Genomic DNA, 20662 nt, shown 5'->3' with positions numbered 1-20662 from the left:
ATTTTTACCAGAGTGGTGCAGTTTCTGTTCAGTAGACTTATTCCTCTTAATCTACATCACTGATGATACTGGATACTATTTTAGGCATTGCATAAAATGTTCACCCAGTGTTTGCTAAAAAAGAAGCAGCCAACCCCAAAATCCTTTGTTAAAGGCTGGTTGCAAGATTTCAGCAGTAGCTTGCATGGAAGGATCTTAGGCTGAGGTTTTGGGAGGGTCTTCCAGCTTGGCTTGGTAACAGGGTTTGTGTGTGACCTTGGGCAAGTCCAAGCCTGTTAATCGTTCATTTATTCATTATCCTGAAAATGAGGAGAACGCTACCACTAACTCTTGTGCTGGTTTTGGCTGGGATAGAGTTAATTTTCTTCATAGTAGCTGATATGGGGCTATGTTTTGGGTTTGTGCTGGCAACAGTGTTGATAACACAGGGACATTTCAGTTGTTGCTGAGCAGTGCTCACACAGAGCCCAGGCCTTTTCTGCTCCTCACCCCACCCCACCCCACCAGCGAGGGGGCTGGGGATGCACAAGACGTCGGGAGGGGACACAGCCGGGACAGCTGACCTCAACCGGCCCCAGGGATATCCCAGACCGTGTGGCGTCATGCTCGGCACATACAGCTGGGGGAAGAAGGAGGGAAGGGGGGGACGTTTGGAGTGACGGCGTTTGTCTTCCCAAGTCACCGTTACGCGTGACGGAGCCCGGCTGCCCTGGGGATGGCTGAGCACCCGCCTGCCCGTGGGAAGGGTGAATGAATCCCTTGATTTGCTTTGCTTGTGTGCACGCCTCTTGCTTTACCTATTAACCTGTCTTTGTCTCAACCCAGGAGTTTTCTCACTTTTATCCTATTGATTCTCTCCCCCACCCCACCGGAGTGAGCGAGCAGCTGGGTGGGGCTTAGTTGCTGGCTGGGGTTAAACCATGACACTCCTTTTGCATTTTGTTTTTTTTAAGTAATCTGTTATAATGGAAGCTGTCTCCTGTTTTGCCCAGCACCTTGCACAGAGGGACCCAGTATGCAGCTGGATTTTCTAAGCTCTCCTACAGTACAGTAATGAAACTGAGTGGACTGTCTTGCATATATGTCAGAATTAAAGAGAAAAGCCCACCTGAACAGCCAAGATCTTTTAGAGTTTAGACCAGGCTTCAGTCACAGTCTCACCACCTGCTTTATTGAGACTGTAAATGTCTTTATTACTCTTTTAGAGGTACGGTGCTGAAAATGCATGCTATGTAGCATGAGTTCATAATTTCAATATTTCCAGGACCTTGACTTGTCAATTTACCAATGTATATATATTCTTTTTGCTCACAAGTGTTGCTGTTTCAGTGTGTTGGGGTACGTTAATTTTATGTGATGAGTTTGCTTTGTGGCTGATCCTGCTTTCCTAGCCGAGCCAGGAAAACATGAGGTTATATCTCAGAGAGGGCTGCATGTTCTCTGTGTTCCAGCATCTACCTGGATTAGGCCCTTCACCCCTATGTCCTCCTGTGCCTTTTGCCTTGTCAGAAATGCTTTTATAGGAATATGAAAAGACATATCGCAGGGAAGCCAGAGCAAACTTGATTATTAAGATTGTCTCTTATTTGCAGTATCTTATGATGAAACCCTTTGCCACGGGCTGTTTTGACAGATTGAGCCCCTGGAAATGCTTGTATGGACAGAGCAAAGGCGATTTGGATGGTTGGTTGAAGATTCATCGTGGGCCTCAGTGTGTAGGACACAGCCTGGCAATATGTATCAGTCTCCTGTGAACCACATGACATCTGTCAGGAACATCTGAGAGAAATTACAGGACAGTTTTCATGACTTCTTGCCGTCCCTCCACCATCCCAACTCTGTGGTGGTGTTTCTGGGACCTCCTAGAGCTCCTGGTTGCTTTGGGGGAAGAGTGGCTGGTGGAGGGGAGCTGTAGAAGTGAGGGAGGGATGGTAGCAATACTGTGAACAAGCACAAACTGTTAAATGGTGGAGCTGAGGAAGATGAGGGCACAATTAGAGTTTCCTTGGTTTCTGCAGAGGATGAGCTCTGCAGTGGGAGGTTTGGCAGCAGCAGGCACCCCTTCCGATGAGTCACAGGAGGCTTTCTCAAGGAAAGGTCTAAGAATTGCGCTAGTGCTGCTCTTGCTTGTTTTTTCTGTTCCTTCTGAAGGCCTTTTTGCCACCACGCGGTACCTGTTCCACTGTCATCCTTGTCCCATACAAGCTGTCTTTGGGGGCTACCTTCCTGCATTTCCTTGTCCTACTTACTGCTGTGGTGATTTAGAGAGCCGGGGGGAAACTGTCAGGTCAGGACAGATGCTTTTAAGGCACTGGGATCTGTTTATAGCAATGAGGGTGGAACTTCTGGTTGATGCCAAGTTTGATGGATGTGTGAAAAGTCATCTTGTCATGGTTGTGGGGGAAGGCAGAAGGGAATCAATTCCCTTTGCAACCCTCTACCCCCAAAATTTTGGGAGAGAAACCATAGAAGTCCATGGGAAGTTTATTACTCCTTCCTGCAAGCCCCTTGTCCCTCTCAAAGGTAAATGGGGTTTGTTGGACCTCTCCCATACTTTGTGGTAGAGGGATGTTCTCCTGTTGACATCCTTCCCTCTCAAGGGCTCTGCTGTTACAGGGACTGAAAACCACCAGCTTGCTATTGGAAAGTGGATCTAGTTGGCTTGTGTGTCCTGACTGCAGAGAAATTTAAGCTTGTCTTCAGCCCTTAAGAGTGTGGTTCGGCTCCCTGGTTTCTCTTGACTGCTCCTTTGCTGCTTATGCTGTTTCATTACAAACTTACAATGCTTGAAAACAAACCAGTTCATCTTTCAACTTTTTCTCGCTCTCTTTTAAAAAAAATTCCTTTATGTTCCTCTACCCCTTCTCTGCTGCCTCTCCCCAGTAGTGCCCTGTCTCCTCCCAAAACCCTGGGTGATTTCCCAATTCACAGGTCCCTTGTCCTACTCAGATTAACGTTGTTCTGGGGAAAGCCTTGGAATAGGGAGGTGAGATCAAGTCAGACACAATGGCTGAATAGCAGCAGTAAAACTGGACCCCTCACAGCAGCTCCTTTGCTGAACTATGCAGTGAGCCCTGTTCCTCCGTTGTATTAGTCCTGAAGGGTCCCCGCTTGTCCCTACAGTCCTGCAGCACTTCTGCGTTTTCCCTGGGTTTATTTCCCATTGTGAATAAGTAAATGCAAGGCTCAAATAACAGTATAGACGAGCTGGTTCAACATGTGAACAGAAGCGCTAGGTAGAAAAATAAAGGGGGAGAGCGAATAGCCCTCCTAATCTGTAATGCAGAAAATGCTAAATCCCTCAAGACCTCCTTTTCAGCATGTACCGTCCGTAAAACCTGTTTAGGATTTGGATCGGCATCGCAGTGGAAACAGAGCGCGCTGCTGCCTGTTTGCAGTGCATGCCTCTGTGTTTGGCAGCAGCACAAAAGAAACCAGTTGATGATATTCATAGGATTAAAGGCCCGATTCCTGGGGACACACTTGGTTGGATGCAATTAAAATGCCTGTCAGGCATTTGATACCAGCAACCCCTTGACAAACTGCTTCAGCAGCCGTGAGGTGCAGCATCCTATTGTAAGTGGATGATGGCGGAGCCGGCTGGTTTGTCATCATTCTCGAAATTTCTGTGGCCAGTGAACTCCCTCTTCCTCTCCCACTCACCCTCTTTTCCTTTTCACCGCTGCGGGGACTTCTTCTAATTTGCAGTTTTCCTTTTCCTGACGTACACATGGTAGATACAAGCTGGTGGCTTGCAGACTGCGTCTGTCTGGAGATAGGCAGCGAGCCGATGGATAACAACACTCCAGGAGAATGATTATGCAGCAGTTATTTAAGGATAGGCTTTTGTGGTATGGCAGCATATGAGCTGGTAATTATTTTCTTTTAAAAATGTCAGGTTTGTTTGCTTGTTGAGGATTTGAAAGAGCTATACCTTTATGCTGTAGCTTTTTGGATTTAGTCTGCTGTAGATTAAATTCCGTAGCAGTGCACACTGGATGAATTAAAATGTATAGGTGATAAACTTCTGTGTTTTGTTTATAAATATATTTGATGCATACATAATGTATATTATATGCAAACACACCTTCATACACACATACGTGTATGGATATGTTTATGCATCTATGTCTTTGTATAATAGAAAAAAAACTTTTCTCATAGCTGAAAACTGATTTCCAGCAAAAATTAAGTCTTTTCAGTTTTTTTTCCCCACCTTTGTTTTATATTAACAGATTCTCCAGTATATAGTCTTGGACGTGACTCACTGATTGGAATCTGCTTGCTCACAGATCGAAAAGGTAGGACATCTCTGTATTTGAATGTGATTTTGAGAATGTGGGAATGAATGTGATACAGGGTGTGGGCTGTTCTTTGGGTTTTGGTTTGGGGTTTTTTTGTGTGGGGTTGTTTTTTTTACTTATTTAAACAATAGTTGTTAATTTTGTCAAACTGTGTTTTGTTGCAGCTTTGCATAGATTTTTAAATTGTTTTGACAGCCACTCTAAAGTTATTTTTGTTGTGTATGCATATGCTCTAGCCATTTAATGAGTCCTTTCAGCTGCAGCTACCAAAGGGCGAGATACAAACCTGAGTGCTTGTCTATTGTCTCGGGTTAGTATAGCGCAGGTACAAAACTGCCTCCAGTGGTATCAGATGTGGGGTCATCTTAATATTGATTTTTTAGCATCAGCAAGAGCAGGGTTAAACTCACTGGTTTGCTCAGAGCAGGTACGATCTATCACAGCACACAGCAGAAAGCATAGTGGTGGTTTCAGACTGTATCGCTTTCATGGAGGAGGGAAACTTCTTTTAACCCGTTCTCTGCTGCCAGAAACCGCACGTGTCTCAGCTCAGGGGTTTTATGCACAGTGTTTCAGTAACCTGGCAGGGCGGGGCAGTTCTGGAAGACCGTCTGTCTGATGGCTTTTTGACATATCACTGGCCCTTCAGAAATTATTTCTACCTATCAAAATGAAGCAAACAGACTGGGTTTTTTTAACAGTGTCATTGCTGGTTCCCAAGAGAAGTAGTTTATTATACTCTTCCCCCAATACCTTTTGGCTTTGGTTGCTTTAACTCCTTGATGCTGTAAATGAAATGGTGAGATAACATTAAGCAACTTTCTTTGTATTGAACTTTCAGATGTGTCAAGTGGTTAAGGAATACAGATCTCATTGATTTGCAGTGAGGACTATGCCCTTAAAAAAAAATAATAATAAAAAAAAAGAAATCTAGGCAGGATTGAAAATCAGCTTCCTCTGCCTTGAGGGAGAGAGGGAAAGGTATATCCATCTTGCATTAACTTCTCAGGTTCCAGTTCTCACCTAATACCTTCCAAGCCAGACTTTGTCATGTGTTGTTCTTCCCAGGTGTCCTACAGGTGATCATAGTTCTTAGCTCTGCATTTAGACCTGGAGGGAATATGTGTGTTTGTAGGGCAGCAATCAAAATCCACATGTGTCTTTAGTCTGAACTTTCAGCATGCCTTTTAAAATCCAGAATAAAAAAGGTGAGAAATTCTTCAGGAAAGGTAGTTATGTTTCTAGCCTGGGTAAACCAGGAGTAATGATAACTCTGTGAGAAAGCCCGGTCTCCTTAAATGGCCGGTCTGGGTCCCCAGACGGGCAGGAACCCCAAGCCAGAAGATCAGCACTGTCAAGGATGTGGGCCACTGCTAGCAGCAATGCATCTCTCTGAAATGTGATGAATAATCAATTTCATTGCAATAAATTGCTAGGGGTGATTGATAGATGCTGCTTCTTGGGGGAAAGCATTTGTGAATTTTTCAGGATATTCTCTCTCCTGTTTTTCTTATGTACAGTTTTATTCCTCTTCTACACATCTTTCTGTTCTCTCGGCCCCTGTATTTTTTCTGTCTTTGGCAGAAGGCTTCTTACCTTAATAGGTTTTCCTGGCTAAATAAAATTCTTCAAATGAATGCTTTACTTGTTAGTTTTTCTTAGTTGCTTTTAATGCTATTTCCTCCTGGTATCAATTATCACTAGACTCATTGAAATAGAAAAACCTGAAGTGAATAGTGCATAAAAGGCTTTAATTCTTGAACAATACATTCAGCAATCTGTTTTTAGCTATGAGCAAGTCCCTTCTCTTCCCCCTACTTTTAATTTCACTTCCATTATCCAAGGGCAACAAGCCAAACTGCAGTCTCATTCTGATTTCATTAATGTTTTGCAAACTCTGTCTCAAGGACTAATGCTGCTTGCTGGGCTCAATGTCGGAGTCCAAGGTTTTGCTGCGGCACTGGAGAAGGGGAAAGGAAGGATCTGTCACAAAGAGAAGTGATGGCATTGTTAGCAGACACGTAGAACTGCCTAGTTGTTACAGTATCAGTGGATAATGAGTCAAATTTGTTGATGTTATCCCTTCAGATGAGTGGTTTTCATCTCCTGTGGAAATGTCTCTTATCTCCTGTGCACAGCATCTTATCAGTCCTCTATGGTCTCCTAAAAACAAAGAAAGGGTGTCACTGTTTGTTAATAAATCAGAGTTGGTGAGGAGACTGGTTTTTTGTTTGTTTTTTAAATAAACAATACATATACATTTCTTACACCTCTGATTTATCAGTCATTTTATCCTCCTCCTTTGTTCTGGGTTTTTAAGATTCATGTTACAAATCGTTCCTTCTGGCTACGAAGAAGAAAATGAGATGTTATGCTGGTAAAAAAGGAAATTATTTCAAACAGTATCATTTTCTTAAAGTAGAGGTAAGGGGCACTTATGCTGTGTGAAGAGAATTAATTCTGGATTGACAGGACTTAAAAATTCTGTGGGCCCAGGGGTAGCATAAGATGGCTTTGAATAGCAAAAGAAAAACATTTTGTTAGCTGATACAAAAAGGCAACGGAAGCCAGGGTGTACAGTGACAAGGAGGTGTGTTGGATTACAGTTTGTGGACTCCAGGGCATGCACCCAGAATGACGTGATGTTTGGCATTTGCCTTCATTTAAACAAATGACATGGTGACCGAATGCGCCAAAGACATTCAGAAGCAACGGGTGGCGTCCGTTCGTCCCCAGGGCTCTCTTGAGGGGAGCAGCATCAGGAGCAAGCATGAGCCCCTGTGTCTGGCTCTGCCCTGAGATTTATCATCTGTTTTTTAACCCTGCCTGTTAGATGGCACTCTCTTAGCACATGCGATGGAGGTAAGGAGGAGGTTTGCTTTATGGCTGTTCTAGGCTGGGTCTCAACATCCTCGGTTTGTTTACTAGGGTTAGAGTTAGATCACCAGTATTAATGTTGTCTTGTCCTATGATTACATGAAACAAGTATTCTTTTGAGCATCGGAATTAATGGGTGCTGGCTTTCCTGTTGATTTATGTCTCATCCTCGATGAAGAATTCTCAGTGAAGATTTTCTTGCTGTTTTACTAATTAGAAAGACTACCTCCTAGGCAACTTTTTGAGTGGCAAATAAGGGTCCTATGTTACAGCTTTCCTTTAAGTTGGGACATTGAGGGGGTGTCACTTGCAGGGTCTGTCTCTTCTACTTGGATGTCTGTTTTCATGTGACTTGTAGGAGGACAGTTACCTCTGCTTCTGCACCAAAGCAGGCTGAAAGTGATCAGTAACTCAAGAATTATTAGTTGGGGAGAACATAATCCATATAAAACTGGTTTTCTGTAGCTAAAACTGGAGCTAATGGCTCATCATGGTCCTGATGAAAGTTGTTTTGCTATGGGTTTACATCTTTTGTTCCCCTCCTCCCCACCACATTTTCCGTTACCTTTGCGCCAGAGAACCCCAGTTTCTCTGTGGCCCTGTGCTGTCAGCTGGGCAGGACACGGCATGTGCTAGAGCTGCTCCAGGGTGCTGGCTGGGCATCGTGTGCGTGTACTGCCTGCCTGGAAGATCAGAGACAGCAAGTGGTGAAGTTATGTCAGTTCTCTCTTCATTTGAGAGAAGGGAGGACTCGTTTCAGTTTGTATTTTCTTCCTAGAAATCGAAAACAATTTCTGTCCTTCATTCTCTGTCAAGCTGTGTTAAAATACTAAGAGTTAGGGACAGTTAGACAGTTAGCAGAAGTTTGGTTTAGTAACTTTAGGGAGGACCCTGCGTAACCTGTCAAGAAAATAACCATCAAAGCACAGAAATCCAATGGCGGATGAACTGGAGCTCAGCTGACATGGCCTCAACTGGTGGAAGAGTGATTAGGTGCAGGCCTGCAGTTGCTGTGAAGGGCTGTAGGCTGCCAGGTTAATTTCTAGAAGTGTGTGTTCTCCTTCTCTTCCTTATTTTGTCTATAAAACAGACAAAGAACTGCCAATGTATTTCTCAGTAGGGGTATTCATCAGATTTGCAAAATGAAGTGTGAATGAATTGGTTAGAGGAAACTATATATGTGCAAAATTTGATCATGAGACTTAGTATGGTGGCTTTTGTCTTGGCTGCTGTAACAAAGTGGTTGTGGTATTACTGTAGTAGCAGTACTAATAAAAAGGTTAAAATATATTTAGTAAAAGACTTGATTTCTCCCACCTTCACCCATCAGCTTAACTGTTCCTTCCTGTGGAGCTCTTTGCTGTATAGAATTATATTGTGATCATACAGGTCTGTGAATACTTTTAACATGATAATGAATAAATGGCAATCAGTTCACCTGTCCCATTTTATACGAAAGGTGGCTATTTCCTGATGGACACTTACACTGCCATACCAAAGCTGGAAAAGGCAGAAGAGACTGTGTTGCCGGTAGCATGCTAGGAAAAAACCTCTATAGCAGCAATGCTGCTGACTCATGCTCTACAAACCTGGAACATTCCCCGAAAGCCTGGAGATGCAGATTGACTTCCTTTCCCTGTCCTGATCAGGGGACAATTCATTGTATTATTTGCCACCAAGTGAAGCTTCTAGATAGTTATGCACTGCTGCGTTTTCACTGGCGTTTTATGGAGTGCATTAGCATGAAGCTTGCAAGAAATCATGGGCAATTTATTTTAATACATTGGGTGTCAGTCGGTGCTAAATCACAGAAGCTATTTACATTTGTTTTCTGAGTCATCCTGGTTCTTGCGATAAGGTGATTTTTCAGTATGTGTGGTTAGTAATTGGGTTCATCTTTTCTTTTTCTGACTTTGTGTGTATATTTGCTCTTAAAAATGCAAATGTATGCCTTAATTGGCTAAAAGAAAATGAGTCACATTTAAGAAAGTGGCTTTCTTTAGCCTTTTCATCATCAAGGGGAAGAGGTTCATGACTGCTAGAGGCAGGAATAGAGAGCAGTGGGGGAGAGATGACAGAGCTGTGTATTTCAATGTCAGTATAAAACGCCCTGTATCATCCAGTTGCCTGTGTCTCTGTGGTTCCTAAGTCACTTCCATCAACATGCCCAAAAGGGCCTGAGCACTGTGCTGTTCAGCTTCGTAGCATTTAGTACTGAAAAACTTCATCTTATGGTAGAATCCATAGCCCTGAGTTTGGTTGGGGAGAGAAGGGTACATCAGACAGCTGTGGAGGCTCGGATGCGACACATCCTCAAAACACCCATTTCAGGTATTTGAGTTACAGACGTGGAAACAAATACACATCTCTGTGAAAAGTACCGCGACAAATCCCTGCCAACTGCATGTATAGGGCAGCACAGTCCACTGCATACGTAGTATAGCAGAGAGGAAATCATGCTAAACTGATTCTCATTTTTGCACTGTGGAAGGCACCTGGTGTTCTGCTCTGCAGCGAGGAGCATTGTTCACCTACTCGGTATATCCGTGTGCTGGCAGGCGGTAGTGTTGGTCAGCGTGCTGTCAGGCCCTGTATGTACTTCTGGCAGCAATGCACAGGCTACTGACTACTACTCCCTTCCAACTGTATTTTACATCCTCTGTGAGCATTGGGAAGATTGTTAGGGTTTTATTGGCATTTCTGTGCTGATGATTTCCAAGATAAGATGTCAATAGAGCTGATTTGGAGTTTCACAGGGTTAGAAGCCTCTCTTGACAGTGTGAATCTTCAGAATTCCCCTGCTATTTTCTAAAATATTTGAGACTGAGATATTGTGGAAAAGGGCAGCAGGAGTGGAAACACAGGGCTGTAAGGATCTGGAGATTGATCAGGTTTTGCCTTTGGACACTCTAGCCCTAGAACCCAGGCTGCCCTGTCCTGGATTCAGCACTGCTGCATCTTTTTTCTCTCTTATCTAGCCCTGAGCACACCAGGGAGCAATCTCACTGATAGCTCCAACTTGCTTTCACTTCTGTCTGAAAGCAAAGGCATAAAAACTTAGTCTGCAGTCAGTCACCCTCTGACTGGGGTCAGAGAAGGGACAAACCCAGTAACATTTTAATAATTTAGGACAGAACTACCTGCTTTAGGATTTCCATAGTCACAGCAGTTTAACTGCAATTTGTTTAAGGGTGGATTTACTTGCATCAGTCCAAAACTCTTCTCAGCACTTCTTAATGTGATTGCGGTGCCCTGACTGATGAATTGGCTTTAGGGCCCTCCATATTGACTTAATGCAGTATAAACCAAGTTTATAATGATTCAAGATGGCTGATACCTGTATTGATAACTTGATGTTAAATCAGGAATTAGTTACTGCTGCAGTTTAAGTGTATGCCAGCAAGTCTGTGTTGCCAGGCCTCATCCTGGTGCTACAGCGGGGTGTAATCCCAGCCAGCCGCGGAGGTGCTCAGCTGCTCTCAGGATCAGCTGTCCAGTGAGGACAGATCCTAACCTGATGACATACTGCTTCAGTGACTTCCCCATGCTCCTGGCAAAGTTGAGTGTAGTCTGACTGTTGATCTCATGTCTTTCTAAAGCTTATAGGAAATTTGAAACACACATGCTTCATTTCTAAGTGAAACAAAGTGCAGCTGAATGTGCTGTACAGTGAGCTCCTCACTCTTTAACACATGCTCTGCTAGAGCCAGCACGCAGCTCCTACAGTGTATGCTCAGAATCTCTAAAGGACAACAGTTGAGTAATCTCTTCTTGGGTTTAGCAACATAATCATAAAACTAAAGGAACATTAGATGCCAAAGAATGAGTCAAAATTGCACTGATAATATTTTTTTTTCATAGTCATGATAAGATAGAAGTTAAAGCAACAAATTGGGATGCTCAGTAATGTGCTGAATGCCCCCAGGGAAGATAGAAATCTGAGATACAAAACTCTCTGATCTCCCCCTCACCCCATAGTTCTGTACATATACCAAAGGGGCCTCCATCTCTTTTCAAAACCTACTAGGATCTGCAGAGGTTTGTGCTCTCAGTGCCTGGTGGTGTGGACTCACTGTACTCAAAGCTGCTGTTGATGTCCCCCTGAGCAGAAGCTTGCTTTCTCCTTGGATGGATGTGCAGTGCCTAGGAGAATTGAATCCTTTTTCTTGGAAAGTTGCCACGAAGTACTGCTGCAATACAACTAAGCATATTAATAATCATTAAAATAAGAATTGGTGCTATTATTTGTAGTGGTGATGTTACATAATGAATGATAAGAACAGCAGTATTTGTAACGGCAGCCATGAGACATGGGCAGAATTGCTTACTTAGGCAATCTTTCCTGCAAAGTACACAAAATACCTTTGACCATTTAAATGAATGTACTTATTCTTAGGTTTGTTGTATTTAGTGTCCATTAGTAAAAATGTCTTTCAGCGAAAACTTGTGGAAGTAATTATGAAAAGGTTAAATTCAAGACTAATGTATACAGTTACTAAAAGTAGTTTTACAATTGTGTAGCTAGCCAGCATGTGTAAAAACTTTAAATACCATTGTGTGCATTACAAGCAGGAAACTTGAGTGCTTTAATCATTAATTATAGAACAGAAGGGATGGAAACCATGCTTCATGATACAAGTAATGCATCCATGTGGCTCGCAAACAGTATACAAACGAAGAATTAACTCCCTGAAAGAACTCACTAAAGAATATTTGAATTAAAAAAGGAGAGAAGTTCTCTGTGGCTGTATCACAGATAAAAGGAGACAGAGTGTCGTTTTGAATTGTTGCACATCTTGCTGGTCCCCCCTCGGTCTGCTGTGTGCCCTCAGTGTTTGCCAAGGGAGGGTGTAAGAGCAGGGAAGCCAGAGATTTTGGTCTTCATAAGCCTTTTAGTATGATGTGGCTGTATGGTCCGACTACAGTGGGACTGGCTAGGAAGGATTCTTGAGAGTTTTTGAGTGATCATAGTGTTATTATGGTGGAATCCTGTTACTTTCAGAGTTCTAGTCCTGTAACTGTTTACAACACCCTGATGTTTACAGATCCATCAGTGCTTAGGCCCTGCTTTTTTTTGTGTACTGTCATTCCTCATTCATGTATTTTTGCAGGAAATGCAATGTGTTTAATTTTGTTTAGCATACTGAATGCAGGGAACAGCAGCAGAAGGGTGCATTAAGTGTAACAACTCCTGCTCCTGGGAGTTTGTGCTTGGCAGCTGGGCAGCCGAGGTGCAGTTCAGAATCCTCCAGGCAGAAGGCTCTGTGTAACTATGGTGCTGCAGTTTGACTGTGCAAGTTGTATTACATATGGATGTCTTTCCCTGTGCTGGTGACGTTGTTCTTCAGCATGTGAAGGCCACCGTTACTGCTGCCAGCTGTGTCACTGTGGGGCTGGGACACCAGCCCACCTGTGCGGGCAGAAATGAGGTAATTGTGCCTTTTGCTAAAGATGGTGCAGCCCTCCCAAGAAAGACCTGGGCCCGGGGAGCTCTCCTGACACTGATTTGAGAGCTGTAGCAACAAGACTGTCTGTCTTTTCCTTTTTTTTCTTTTTTTATTTTTTGTGCTCTCCCTGTTGTAAGGTGATCTGTGGGGGGAAAAAAATCCCTCCACCTTCTGCTGATTATGTTTAAAACAGGGCTCATGGAGGCTCAGGGCTATTGTGGTATCTTTTATAGGCAATTTATCAGATGATTGTGGTTCTGTTCCAGAGACATCTTGAGCACTGGAGCCACCTCAGTTACCTTCTGGATTGCGATTTGATACCATCACAACTGTGCTACAAAATTCTTGGCCACGCAACCCAAAACTTATTTTTTGTTCTTCATCTGTTAAAGGTTAATCTGTGCCCAGCAGGGCACACATTCAGCCATGGTGTCAGCTTTGCTATGTATTTGTGATTTTTCTCCCTAAAATACCAACCTGTAATTAAAAATGGAGAAAAGCAGTGAGACATAAGGAAGGGGATACAGTCAAATCATTGCATCTGTGTCCAGATGTTCACTTATGTTTTATTAGTGTTTCTATTTACATTTTCTGGAGCTGTCTTTGTTATGAGGAGCCCTTGTAATAACATCGTCTTGACCTGTAAAATGCCTTTCTGTAGTATCCAAATGGGCAGGAGAAATACCAAAACAAACTCTTCTTCCTAATATCAGTGAAGGAGTGCTAGAGTTAGAATTATTTTTATGAGGTCTGTTTGAATAAAGTACTGTGGACAAACTAATTCCTGGAGCAAATCAGCTTCTGTCTGTAACCAAATATGAATTTAGCCTGTGTATATATGTGTGTATATATAATATAGAAAAGTAGAATTTAAATCTATAATGTTAGCGAGGAAAAAAGGAGTGTATCTTCTTTCACTCGCTCAGTTTATAAATCCCCAGTGTTTGGGTCTTACTGGCTTTTTTGCTTTCTACACCTGTCAAAGGGGAGACATTTGTTTCTATCTTGTCAGGCAGAAAGGTTATTTAGGTGTTCTAAAATACTGTTACTGAAGTAAAATTGATAAAATGATTTTAAAAATAACTCTTACTGGTCCTAATCCAGCATCTATGTATTTGACTGTTAACTTGAAAAGCCTTAGGCTAGGCTTATAGTGTGAAGGGTAGTCCCAGATGTGAGCATCTCCTTTCCACCTGTAGTTCTGTCTGTATAGTTTACTAAATGTAATGAGGGGCCCAAACTGCTCGTATGCATTCTGCCAAAAAAATGTTACCACCTTTGGATTCAGTTCATGTTATGGTGCTAATATGCTTTCTTGCAGTTATGTTCCCTTTCTTCTTAAAACAAGAGAAAGAAATAGTTGTATAATAAACTATGTCATGGGAAAGAAAGTCATATGTTATGACAGAGCTTAAAAAGGCTTTTGAGGATTTACAGCAGTGAGTGTTTATGAGAACTGAACCCAGAGCATTTTCATTTCCCAGCAATGCTGCTTGCAGAGATCATCAGAAGATGGACGTGTATAAAGATGAAGTAGTGCAGGGTGTCAGTCAGGTGGGAAGCAGAGGCGCTCAGCCCCTGCAGGAAGCTGTAGCTGCTGGCCATGCCTGAAATACTGGCTGGCCAGGCTGCGGCTGACGGACCAGCTCGCAGCAGCAGGACAGTGGCGCTCTGTCTCTGTGCAGGTCTGCTGTAGGAAGGTTAAGCCTATGGATTGAAGTAATCCTTGCAATATTAAAAGCCCCAGTCTTGCAGTATCTGTGGGGGAAGGGCCCGTCAGACTTCACAGAAACTTGATGAGATGTTCTGTCCCGCCAGCCCCCTGATGCCTCCCCTCTGTCTTCCATTTGTCTCTGGCTGCTGGTTTCTCAGGCTCATCAGCACCTTTTGCTTTTGGTCAAATGCTCCCCATAGCAGAAATTGGCCTTGGATCAAGGCCCTTGGCTGCTTAGTGGAAATTAAGTCATTCACCAATCCATGTCATTCAAAATTCACTGCAGTCTGCCCGCTCTGGCCACCCGGGCTGACACCGGTGATTTTCTGTTCCTTTTTCCCTGTATCAGTCTGCCTGGGGATGGCCTGCATCTCTGCAGTGAAACAGGCATCACTTGTGCAGCCCTCTGCCATCCATGGCAGCTTGTCTCTGCTGAGGCTCAGAAATTCAATGAAACACTGGGCTTGCCAGGCTGGCCGCTGTATTTCTGACACAGTGCTCCTCTGCCTTTCCCTGAGCTGTGCTGCTTTGTCCCAGGGTCCAGAACACATATTTGCAAGGCACAGAGGCATAGCTTATCGCTGCTGGGCAGGAGCATCTGTCCCGGGCTCTGCTTATTTTGTGCTTGACGGAGAGAATGGGCAAATTTGTAAATGACCATGTGGGAGGAAAAACCGTGACCTCTGCACCTGTTTCAGGTTAGAGGGCTCTGTGTGACGAGAGCCGGTCTTTGAATCAGCACATGTCTAGAGCTGGGGTGGGTGTAGGAAGACTACTTATCTGTTTAAATAGACTTGATGGCTATTGTGTGGCTGCCATCTGTCCTCTTTCACACAGGGTAACTTTGTTTTATTATTATCTTTAACCATATCTTACTAGGTCTCTAAACTACTGGACAGTCTGCATTCATTGTTGAATAAAGGAGCTGCCACTTTTCTTAACAGAAAATAATCTTACTACAATAGCGATAAATGAGCCTTTCTCCCCCCTTTTTGGCATGATTGCCTTTCTGTGCAAGAAATGTGATTGATAGCAGGGGCCTTACTGCAGTATTTATCATCCTGATTAATCACTACACTTTAATAGGGTGATTTGCTTTAAACAGAAGACAGTAGCCATATAAACAATAGCTGGAACATTAAGCATTGAAAGCCAAAATATGTTTTATGATTTAATATATTAGGAGGGAAATAATTGCAAGGTTTGGAGAGGAATGTGTTGGACATGGAAGATGTTTAAGGAAACTCTCAAAATTTTGCTAGCAAGAGTTGAGAGGTTCAAAGGAGTTTTAAAGTGGGATAACAGTAGTAAAAATGTAATGGCAAATGCATGACATATTGTAGACACTGTTTGTTGTGCCAGTTCGTATCCAAGTCAGCCTGCTTACCTGCTGTCAGGAGATGGTACTGATTCATAAGCCAGTGGCTGGTTCTGCTGTCTGCGTGGCAGTGTTGAGCAGACTGAAGGTCTTTGCATCTCTGGACCAGGTCCAAAGCCAGTTACGTGCAGCAGCTGCAGAAGGTCTGCAGCTCTGCATGCGAGGGGGAATAGGAGTCAGACTGCAGTTCGTGTTTTATTGGTCTGTTCTATCCAGGTGTTCTCAACGCCACCAATGAAGACTTTAAAGGGCTGAAACGTTGAAGTACCCAAGTGAAATTCTTCCCTTTGACAAACTGTCCGAGTCATGAGAATTTTAGTAAGTGCACGAAAGCAGGAATATTCTGGAAGATTTCTGAATGTGTTTGTCATCCCCAGACAAAGGTTAACCCCATGTGAGTTCAGGGTCCCCATGTTGCTGTGGAGGCAGCCTCCTACTGTTGTGCTCGGGAGAGCTGCAGAGTACCCTCGTGGTTTTGCAGAGACTAGAGACTATTGAATTGTCGTTGGGTGCTTAACACAGCCTGTAGCTTGTCAGTGCATGTCTGTAAATTAAAAATTGAATGGTGTCCTAGCTCACTCTGTAGCAAAATCCTGTATAGCTTTCTGTGCTGACAGACTTATGGGAAGGGGTGAGTCCTCCAGCACGTGAAATGTGGCAACACTCTCAGGACCTTGCTTCCTTCACCGGAGGTGAAAGCTGGGAGGTCGCTGGTGCATGGGTGGGTTAATAAACAATTGAATTTTGAGGTCTTTGCTATTACATATTCGTCATTTTTTGCCAATTTCCAGTCTTTGTCTCACAGATATCAGTTGAGCTTCTACAAAAGTTTTGAAGTGCCCCAATAAGCACTGCATAAATCCATTCTTACATCTCATATATCCTAAGGGAGATGTTGTTATGGAGTGTTGTGCCTGGGTTGTTGAGTCAATGATCGTGGTAATTGACACATCAGCAAGCTGAACAGTGTGACCAAGACAGTATTTCCTTTTGGTGCTCCTGGTCACAGCTACAGCGTGTCAGGGGTCCCTTGCAGGAAGGTGGCTGGTGGAGGGGCAGCATCTATCTTCAAAACTTAAGCAGGAGGGAGTGTCTTGAAAAAACAAACCAACCAACTAAAAAGAAAGGTGGCAGAGGAGGGAGGGGAAGAAAAAAAATCCTTCTCTGTTGTGAACTCCTGTTGAAACTGGACACTGGTGTGGCTTTGGTATTGTTCTGCTGCGGTGAGTAACAATTTGTAGAAAATGAACCTTCATCCCTTTTGCTCTAACCACCCTGAGCATCATTCCCATTTAGGAGGGGAGGAGGAAGGACTGTCGGGACTGCTGCAGCAGTCAGGCCATTGTAAAAGAAAATGTGAGTAATTGTAGATGGGTAGGCACACTGAATAAAACAGTTTGAGAGTTGAGAAACTGGTGTGGGGAGACTGAGACACAACATGATTGAATGTATGAAAATACATTCTTAGTTACTAAGTACACTTCACCGTCTGTGATTTTTAACTTCAAAGCAATGGAACAATCACTACCCTTAGAGGGTAAAAAAGTGGATTAAAGAAAATAAACACATTTAGGTAAAAGACTTTACTTTTTTTTCCACCCTCCAGCACATTGTACTGTATATGTAAAATGTACTGGTCAGGAAGACAGGTATTCCCAGGGCTTGCAGCATGTTGATCACAGTACTGCTGTGGGAGCCTGCTGCCACATCTCCTGGGTGCCTACGGAAACTGGTGCTTGGAGTTTGTCTAACAGCAATTGCACGTTTGCTGACTATTATTTGGGTCGTCTTGTCTTCAGCATTTTCCCCACTTTAGTGTTTCAGGTATGGTTTTTGTCTTTTTAGGCTCCAGTCATGCAACTGGTGATCCTTGCAAACCCCAGTGATTTCATCCTGTTTACGTGGTATCCGTTACAGTTTCTGGGAAGGGGAGGGGAGGAGGATGGAGATGAAGGAGCAATCCACATACTTTAAGTAGCTTATGTGATGGCACAACTCTACAGTGCTTAACATAGAGTTCTCTAGATGCTGTTACACAAAATTGCTTGCATTAAGGCCGCTTTCTCCTAGATCTTTCACTGATTTCTCTGTAACTTGGGATGAGTAATTTAATTTCTGTCTTCACACCTGACTACATTACTCTGCTTTCTTACCTAGAAAATGCATGGAAAACTCCAAAATCTTTATCTATCTGGAGGCTATGAGGTAGATACCTAAAATATATGCATTTATATGGTTATCTAAAGCCTGTATCTGCCCTATATTGGCTTGAAACTAGAGTGACTAGGCCAGTCACTTGCCCAGATTGGACCTAGATCTTGCAAAAGGATTGCAGTCCTGCCGGGGGATTCGCAGGTTGAAGGCATTGCTGTGAGAATGTGCCGCTGATGGGGTAAGTGCAAAGAACTCGGTGACAGGGCTTTGGTTTTTGGAGCAAGCAAAACACTGCAGTCTGTAGCATGGGAGGGCACTGGCCTAGCAAGTGCTTGCACAAGCAGCAATGGCAAATGCTTTTACTGTGATATTTAAAACACCAGAAATGAACATTTTAACTGCCTAGAAATCACCATATGTAAAACTTGATGTTAGGGCCAAAGGTGTATTGCATGATATGTGTTATATGGAACATATATGTTGGCACCTTGGGTCTTGAAACTGCCGGGAGAGCCACTTAAAGGGTGAATACTATATGATTGTGTCAAAGCAGAGCTATCAGAGGGCCTGGATTTAGTTGTTTCCTGGCCTAATAAAGATGCAGTTGTTGATACTGAAGGCTAGAAGAAGAGAAATGCTCCTGGACTCAAGGCAATGAACTCCATACTACTTTTTTCTGCACTTCCTCAGAGAGTCGAGATCTAACAACTGATCTTAGCACTTTAATACGCAGCTTCACCTTCCTGCTGATTGTCCTCTTTCTTGAATCATCTAGTCCTGCCATGGCATGGGGTGAATTTGTGTGTGTGGAGTCAGTTCTTGTAGGCTTGTCTGCATGCTAAAACGGTACCATTTGACCCATGCGTGCATTAAGGGGCTATGGATAATTAAACAAATGTTGATTTTCTTTGTTATGTGGTCTAAGAAACTCTGAAGTTTCCTTCGTTCTGCAGCCATGTCCCTCTTCAGTCTACCTGGCTCTTAGGTCTGTAGAGATTTTGATTTTATGTGAGACCTCTTGTTTGGTATCATATCGCTTGGATGTGATGGTCTGTGCCGGGAAGTGCAAGTTCTGTTTTGGGAGAGAACTCTCTCCCTGGGAGAGGAATAGGGACTGGAGGTGATGTCCACAGGGGCAAATACTCAGCTCCTATAAACAGCTTCTGTGCATAAGTGTGTCCAAGAGGGAAACAGATTTGCTTCCTCACATTGCCACTGGGTCTCTTCAGCTGGTAGCTGTCATTGCACTGTGCACCACAGCTGTGGAATCAGCTTGTGGTGGATTCCTGAAATGATCTCCTAGGTCCTGGGCACTCCTGATGTAACACAGTGATCCTTTGACCACCTTTCCTTAAGGTCAGGGGAAGACAGAATTAAATTAAACCAGATTATCCTCCTCTTCCCCTTGTGTATTTTGTGGGAAGTGTACAATGGTAACAACAGAACTTGGTTCAAAGCCTACTGAAACCAAAGTAAAAACTTTTATCAGCTTTAGTGGGTTTTCGATAGGGCCCCTAAGGAGCTATTTTAATCAGTGAAGAGAGCACACTGGGCTAGTTTAGATGCTGACATGAGAAGGGCTGCTCTTGCTAGTGGGGATTGTTTTTGCTGAAGTCCATAGGTGAAGACAATGGCTCTTTGGGTTCCCTTCCACTGCTAAGGGAAGGAGAGACAGCCTGTCTGCAGAGCATAAGGCAGCTCAGCCTGGAAGCTGGGGAGGAAGGCGCGTCAAATGACAGCTTGCACAACATGCAGAGTGACTTCTACAGAGTGGAGCTGAGACAGCGTGACCTACTTGACTTAGCAGAACACTTCACCCCCACTGCAGTCAGTCTTGTTCTGAGAGAAGATGGAGTAAACATGCATTTTTAACAGGTGACCTGCGAGATAAAGATGAGGAAAGTTAATTGGAATTGTCACCGCAGAGTGTCTTGCCAGAGGCAAGTTAGCTGAAAAGTGACATTAATGATGTTGGTAGGATGGGACAATTTATTGTTTAATATTAACTACTAAAATTCACCTTCTAGTTATTCACTCATGTTGAGCTGGTAGAGCTTTGGCTTGCTTTGGTTCCTAAATTGCCATTTTCTCTAAAATGCTCATGACTGCTACAGATATGCTTGTAACGCACCCTTACATCTAAAAAACTCTAAACATTTGCATTTTGCTGGAGATGTCTGTTTCTTGGTTGATCACCTTTGGTAGAGTAAATTGGTATAATGACATCCCATACATGGCTGGTTAAGGTGTAGCTGTGGTGTGAATGTGGAGGTGTTTAGGTATATGCTATGCTTATACAAATGAAGATGTTTTTATTCACATATCTACATCATTAGAATGAATATGTAGGCAGTAATTGTGATGGACTTATCTGAATGTTTAAAGGTAAGAATGATGGGGGGAAATACCAAAAAGACTGTTTAAAATAAATTATATTTCTTCCGAGTAGTTTAATACCAACACACGCAGCTGTGTGGCCTCAACCTTAAAAAAATTCACGTTGAAATGTTTTAATTTCCATATTCAAACAGATTTGTGTGGTTTTATTGACTGGTTGCAAACAGTACATATGTCATCAAACTTAGGGCACTGTTTCCTACAGTGTGGTTCCTTTCTGCATGTTATTTACTCTTTCCATCTACGGAAATCCCAGTGGCAGAAGTCCCTACATATGTTCTCCATAAACACACCAAGGATGTGTGTGTTTTAAAGAATGGGCCTCATTAACAATATGAAAATGGTGCAGACTTTTGAGATGGCTTTTAGCTTTCTTGTACATGTTTCAGGA

The 20662-nt window shown here is 43.2% G+C and overlaps 1 protein-coding gene across 24 annotated transcripts in view; it reads left to right on the top strand.

Moving 5' to 3' along the window:
• The window catches only part of MAP2 (microtubule associated protein 2), a 239569-nt gene that overhangs the window by 93125 nt on the left and 125782 nt on the right, over nt 1–20662 (top strand). For 19 of the 24 annotated variants that reach the window (XM_074872623.1, XM_074872637.1, XM_074872635.1 and 16 more), the window contains exon 3: nt 4236–4301. The gene's annotated coding sequence lies outside the window, so the exon portion shown is untranslated. Of the gene's footprint in view, nt 1–3534; nt 3577–3720; nt 3872–4235; nt 4302–20662 lie in introns of those variants that run through there. The other 5 variants (XM_074872626.1, XM_074872620.1, XM_074872622.1 and 2 more) reach the window with 3 other exon arrangements.

The sequence above is a fragment of the Strix uralensis genome, chromosome 6 (assembly GCF_047716275.1).
Source record: "Strix uralensis isolate ZFMK-TIS-50842 chromosome 6, bStrUra1, whole genome shotgun sequence".
NCBI classification, from domain to species: Eukaryota; Metazoa; Chordata; class Aves; order Strigiformes; family Strigidae; genus Strix; species Strix uralensis.
This window is presented reverse-complemented; position numbering and strand designations above follow the sequence as displayed.